Source organism: Macaca mulatta, chromosome 11 (genome assembly GCF_049350105.2).
Source record: "Macaca mulatta isolate MMU2019108-1 chromosome 11, T2T-MMU8v2.0, whole genome shotgun sequence".
In the NCBI taxonomy this organism is placed as follows: domain Eukaryota; kingdom Metazoa; phylum Chordata; class Mammalia; order Primates; family Cercopithecidae; genus Macaca; species Macaca mulatta.
Genome location: NC_133416.1, coordinates 121,981,741 through 121,988,570, shown reverse-complemented (window position 1 = coordinate 121,988,570; position 6,830 = coordinate 121,981,741). Strand labels below are relative to the sequence as shown.

Here is a 6,830-nt window from a genome sequence, read left to right as displayed (position 1 = left end):
TTGTTTGTTTTCATGTTTCTTTTCAATATGTTTTCTCTGACAGGATGCAATGACAAGCACCCAGCTTCTCTGTTTTGTTTTAAGACGAGGTCTCTCTCTGTTGCTCTCGCTGGAGTACTGTGGCACCGTCACAGCTCACTGAAGCTTTGACCTCCTGAGTTCAAGTGATCCTCCTGTTCCAGCCTCCTGAGTAGCTGGGACTACAGGTACAAACCACCATGCTTGGCTAATTTTTAAAATTTTTTATAAAGGGCTGGGTGCAGTGGCTCATGCCTGTAATCCCAGCACTTTGGGAGGTCGAGGTGGGCAGATCACTGGAGGTCAGGAGTTCGAGACCAACCTGACCAACATAGTGAAACCCCATCTCTACTAAAAGTACAAAAAATTAGTAGGCATGGTGGCAGATGCCTGTGATCCCAGCTACTGGGGAGGCTGAGGCAGGAGAATCGCTTGAACCTGGGAGGTGGAGGTTACAATGAGCTGAGATGGCACTACTGCACTCCAGCCTGAATGACAGAGCAAGACACCGTCTCAAAGAAAAAAAAAAAAAATAGAGACAGGATCTCACTATGTTCCCCAGGCTGGTCTCTAACTCCTGACCTGAAGCGAGTCACCTACCTCTGCCTCCCGAAGTTCTGGGATTATAGGCAAGAGCCACTGCACCTGGCCTCTGAGTTTTAAAAGGCTATTTCCTTTGCCCCACTTGAACAACCAATAAAGACATAAGCCCCAGTGGTAAAGTGAAAGGGGAGTGGTATTTAATAATTATATATTAAGCTGTAAGATAATTATTGTTATTCAGAGCACTTGCTCAAAAGTGGATTTAGATTTTAGTAAGGTGGCTGAGAAACTAACCTCAACAGTCTGGCTGAGAAACTAACCTCAACAGTCAGCCTCAATTTCTCCCATCTGTAAAATGGGTGTTAACACCTAGCCACAAAACTGGCTGAAAATTGAAGGAGGCAATCTGTGGAAAGAACAGAGCTGGACACTTACTGAGTGCTGAAGCTTACTTCAGTTGAATCAGTCCTTGTGTGTCTCCACTGTCTTCCTTCCCCAGACTTCTTTTTTTTTTTTTTTTTTTTTTTTTTTTTTTTGAGACCTACCTAGTCTGGCTCCATCACCCAGGCTGGAGTGCAGGGGCGCCATCTCGGCTCACTGCAAGACTACAGGCACATGCCACCACACCCTGCTAATTTTTGTATTTTTAGTACACAGGGGATTTTACTATGTTGTCCAGGATGGTCTCCAACTCCTGACCTCAAGTGATCCTCCCACCTCTGCCTCCCAAAGTGCTGGGATTACAGACCTGAGCCACCGCCCCGGCCCCTTTCCCAAGACTTCTAATGTGGGTTACGGAATGTGTACACACACACACACACACACACACACACACACACACACGCCCACCATAACCCTTGAGAAGCACGGTGGTCGTAGGGGCATTTATTCTAGTGTTTCACCTCCCCTAACGCTTTCGTCCTCCCAGACAGTCTGAAGGCGGCTGCTGAAAGGCTCCAATCCACCGGATCTCTCGGAGTAACCGCCTCCGCCTCCGCCTCCCCTCGCGGGTGTAGACCGAGACTCGCGCGAACGGGAGGGAGGAAGAATGTTTGCGCAGCCTTCAAACGACTTGGCAGGCAACAAGAGGGAAAAGGCCGCTCCAGGGAGAGTTCAAATTGAAATTACACGGAGGGAAGAACGTGCAGATCAGCGCTGAAGCTCATAAAAAAAAAAAAAAAAAAAAAAAAAAAAAAAAAAAAAAAAAAAAAAAAAAAAAAAAAAAAAAAAAGCGAGGTGACTGAGAAGAACAAACACGCCTCCAAAAGGAAAATGGAAAAGTTCGTAAAATGCGCTCTTCAAAGCCTAGCAAGGGGGCGCGGGGGAGGAGGCGGGCAGTGGCCGCCGGGCAAGGCCGCTGCCCCCTAGGCCGTTCCTCCTCGGAGTCTGGAAGGGCGAAATTGGCCCAACTTGCATTTCCTCTAACCCGGGAGGTCGAGCGCCTCTCGCCCTCTCCTCCGAAGCGCTTCTCCTGCTGGAAACCAGAGAGAGTGGGGAAAGTGGCCCGGAGTTCGAACCTAAGCAGAGCCGGTGGTGACGGGGAGGACGTTCCCAATGGGAAGTCGCGGGCAGGGACAAAGCTAAGTCCTGAAAAGTAGGCCAAGGCTAGATCATTTGTTCGCTGGACATCAGGCATCGTCTGGGTTTTATTAAAACCGTTGGAAAACCTTAAAGTTTTAGGCAGGGGAATAGCACGACGTGATTGGGTCCTCCAGAGTAGAATCTAGACAGTCCCCCTCCAACCCTCTCCCAAATCCCCACAATTCTCCCAGCATCGCCACCTCCTCCCGCTTGGGAGAAGGACGGGATCCATGAAGTTCACGCGGTGCGCTCTATAGGCCTCGGCTGGGAAAATCCAGCGCGCCCCTAGGCGCACGGGGAAGCGTCCACCAGAACCGCCTCTGGCTCCCCGGGTCAAAGTCCCCATCCTCAGTCTCCTTGTACAATTCATTAACTTTGCAGACACCCGTTTGATTCGCCGGATCATTCCCGGACGCTTTAGAGAAAAGCCTGGGCATTAACCTCAGGGCTCGTGCGCACTGCCCGACGTCACCACAAGTGCAGGATTCTCGGAAAAGATCAACCGCTCGAGCTCCCGAATCCCGGCAGACCCTTGCCCGGGGAGAGATTCTCATTCTCTCTCTCTCTCTCTCTCTCTCTCTCTCTCTCTCTCTCTCTCTCTCTCTCTCTCTCTCCCTCTCTCCCTCTCTCCCTCTCTCTCTCTCTCTCCTCTCTCTCTCTCTCTCTCCTCTCTCTCTCTCACTCTCTCTCTCTCTCTCTCTCTCTCTCTTTCGCTTCATGGACCTGAGAAAGAAATTTATTTTCTATAAACCACTGAACTGGGGCAGTGCCGGAAATTCTCCTCACTCTGCAGCTTCCAAGGTGCTTCCAACCCCATTGGCGCCGCAAGGATCCCACAAGATCGGGAAAACCGAGGCTTGGAAAGGGTCGGGTGCCCCCCAAGGCAGGCTGCTTGGAAGAAACGGAGCCGGCCTGAACCCCGCGTTTGCAGGTTTCAAATAGCGGCGCGTTTTAAGAGGCCTTTCTGACCTCTCAGAATTACTAGTTCGAGCCCCCTGGTCCATCCTGCTCGGAAATTCGGCCTCTGATCGAGGAAGCCCTGTGGAGAAGAGCGCTGGTTATTTATTCCCTTGTCTTCCTCCTCACCGTCACTACTGCACTCTCTTTCCCCTTCTCCCCGTCTGAGTTTGCTACCATTTCTTGGTCAAAGCCCCACAGCATAGATGAAGGGAGATGAAAACTCACAATTTCTCACTCCAGAGCCTGCGCCTGCATTCACTGCATCAGGGTTCTCGAACCTTAAGGAGCTCACAATCACCTGCGGGCTTTGTTAAAACCGGAATTCTGCGTCCCGCCCCCGGACACCTCATTCAATTGGTCTCAGCTGGGCCTGAGAATGCGCGTTTCTAACCGGTTCCCGGGGTACGTTTTGGGAAGGACTGCTCTATGTGTTGCGTTGAAGCCCTCTAGGTTCCTTTGTTCATACAAAAACCCTCTTTAGAGGAAAGGACGTCGTTCTTCTCTGTGTCCCCAGCGTTTACACAAGGCTTGCACACCAGTGCCTAATAAATATTTGGGCTTAATCATGAACGCTTAGAGCTGTCACCGTGGTTTACGGATGTTTAGCGTGTGCCTGGCATTTTTCTGGGCACATGAGGAGTATCTGTTTAATGCTAGTGACAATGGTGGGAGTTAAGACCCTTATTTTGACATGGATGGCTCAGAATGGGGATGCCAGGAACCGGGAGAGGAGACTCGGGCAAATCATGCCTGTATCCAGATGCATGGAAGCCAAGGTCTGCCCAAGGGACAGCTGAGTCCCGCTCCACCAACCTGCGACAAACCGGCTTAAAGGCACTGTTCAGGAAGACTCAGCTCTCCTGGCTGGTAATGGCTGGGAAAGGGCGGAATCACCTTCACAGAAGACCTACACCTCCAGAGTCCCTGTGCCATGGAATGTGTGCCCCTCATGCCCTTAAACGTCCACCTTGCAGTGCTTTTCCTTGCCGGTCCTTGGCGGGCAAATGGAGAGACCCAGCACCAAGCTTTCTATGCGGGAATCACCCCTCAACCTTTCTGAAGGATCCAGAACCTCTCTCCAGGGCTGGGAGGCCTCGGATTCTGGAGAATTCCACAACTTAGAGTCAAGAGGGATGGCCTATCCAAACAGTGGAGGTGATGTGGAGGATCTTGGCATTCCATGCACAATCCTAGCCTCACCTGGGAGAACTGCCACTCAGGTGATGGTCTTGGGCCTGGTGCTCCAGGAGAAGGGAAGAGGGTGCCCCTGGAGAGACTGGTGCTCCCATTTTACACCCTCCAGAGAAGTCTGGGACCACGCTCCTGTGTTCCAACTCCAGTGAGTCCTGCATGCAGCTTGGTGTTCCCTGGCCACATCATAAAAAGATTTACAAGACTATGTTAAACTGGCAGTAAAAACAATTAACTTTAATGGCACCTTGGGTGGGTGGCTGGGTGGGTCGGAAGGAGGGAAGGAGGGCGGGTGCTTCCTCCTCTTTGGACTGGGAATCCAGGTGAGGGAGGGGACCCGCTTTCAGGTCCCTTTTGGGTTTCTTCTATTTGCTCCTCCAGGGATCCCCCACGGGGCTCTGGAGTTCAGAGGTTCAAGGTTAAAGTGAAAAGAAGGCTGAGCATAGAGACTAAAGGAGATTTCAAGTCCCACTTGACAGTTCCTGGCTAAGTGATCCTAAACAAGCCTCTTAACCTCTCTGAGACTCAGTTTGCTCATCTATGCAATGGGAATTTGTAAAAATAAAAATAAAATAAAAAAGCCTCCTCTGTCAGGGTTGTGAAGATTGCAAGTGACAGCAATTTGGAAGTACCTCCCACCATGCCTGGCATGTATGTCTGTGTGTTTGTGTGTATGGATATACATAAAGCATTGTGTGTGTGTGTGTGTGTGTGTGTATAAGCATTTATTAAGATTGTGTGTGTATGTTTAATAAATGTTAGTTTCTGGAGTGCTCAGGCTTTCCAGGTGTAAAATGAGGTGAAAAGACCAGGCTTTTGCAAAGGTCAGAGCCACCTTTCAGAACCCTGACTTAGCCAGCACCACTTAAATGTTGGTTTCCTGCTAAAATTGACCTGCTTGTCCGGCCAGTGACCCCGGAAGTGACCCCATGCTTGGGTAGACAGCAGCCCCAAGCTTTGAAAGTGACCTGGATTTCTGGAGCGCTGGCAAGGAAATGAGAGTGGCTGGGGGTAGGGGCAAGGTCTCTGCCTCCCGGGTCTCCTGGTCCAGTCCCGGAAAGCCCTAATTCTGCAGGTCTCCCTGGCCTGGAGACAATTAACCATCAATTGCAGAGAGACCTCTGTCTGTCTGTGTCTGTGTGTGGCCCTCTCAGCCAGCCAGGACCAGGGAGGGCTCCCCCACCAACCCTAGGACTGCCCATGTAAGGGCACTTGCCCATTGGCCTGCTGTTCTGCTTTGGGCAATGGGTGGGGACACAGAAGAGGGAAGAAGTCATCATTTCCCCATCCTCCTCTCCCAGAGGCCAGTTCTGTATGCTGCAGAAGAGGTCGACCCTGCCTTAACCTGCACCTCTCCCTAGAACTCAGTCAGGCCCCATCCATGAGGCCCCTGGCTCTGCCCCTCTCTGGTCCAACCACCCAGGAGCCCATGGCTAGATGCACTTAAGCCTGGAATGAAGCTGCTGTCATCAGACTCGAAGAATCCATTAAACACCAGATCCTGCATCCTGCCTTCTTCCTCCATGGGTTCCCAGCAGCAACTCAGTACCAATTCCATTCATTCTGTACCTCTCTCCCCTGGCAGATACTTTCCCCTGTTTATTTCAGTTTAAAATTAAACAAATTTTAAAAGTTGAGATAATGATGGGAGGTAAGGTGAACAGGATAAAAATGTTGGGAAGCCAGGCACGGTGGCTCACGCGTGTAATCCCAGCACTTTGGGAGGCCGAGGCGGGGGGATCACGAGGTCAGGAGTTCAAGACCATCCTGGCTGACACAGTGAAACCCCGTCTCTACTAAAAATACAAAAAAGTAGCTGGGCGTGGTGGTGGGCACCTGTAATCCCAGCTACTCAGGAGGCTGAGGCAGGAGAATTGCTTGAACCCGGGAGGCGGAGGTTGCAGTGAGCCAAGATCACACCACTGTACTCCAGCCTGGGCGACACAGCAAGACTCCATCTCAAAAAAAAAAAAAAAAAAAAAAAAAGTTGGGAAAAGCCCAGTAATATGAACTTGGGTATAAATCCTGGTTCTGCCACTTAACCTCCTGGGACCTTGGACTTACCACGTAGGCTTTCTGAGCTTAGCCAATACATCTATCTGTAAGAGGTCACTGTCAGGGCCAGCCCTATGCTCAGCCACATCGGAGTCCCTTTCTGCTCAAAGGGGTGTGTGTTTGTTTTTTCGCTCTCTCTTTTTCCTATATCCCATGAGAGAAGTGTAGCACAGTGCTTTCAAGCAAGGGCACTGCAGACAGACTGCCTTGGTTTGAGTCTGATTCTGCCTCTTACTAGCCAAGCCACTTTGGACAGGTTACTTCTCTCTTTCCTCTTCTTTTTAAAAAATTATTATTATTACTATTCTGAGACAGAGTCTCACTCTGCCACCCAGGCTGGAATGCAATGGCGTGATCTCAGCTCAATGCAACCTCCACCTCCTGAGTTCAAGTGATTCTCCTACCTTAGCCTCCTGAGTAGCTGGGACTACAGGTGTGTGCCACCATGCCCAGCTAATTTTTGTATTTTTTAGTAGAGACAG

The 6,830-nt window shown here is 50.6% G+C and overlaps 1 non-coding gene across 1 annotated transcript; it reads right to left on the bottom strand.

The window, feature by feature from the left end:
• Window positions 1-659: 659 nt before the first annotated feature.
• Window positions 660-754, bottom strand: LOC114671198 (small nucleolar RNA SNORA27). The gene has a single exon (XR_003721085.1). It is a non-coding gene; the product is annotated as a small nucleolar RNA SNORA27 (small nucleolar RNA).
• Between the last annotated feature and the right edge of the window lie 6,076 nt (window positions 755-6,830).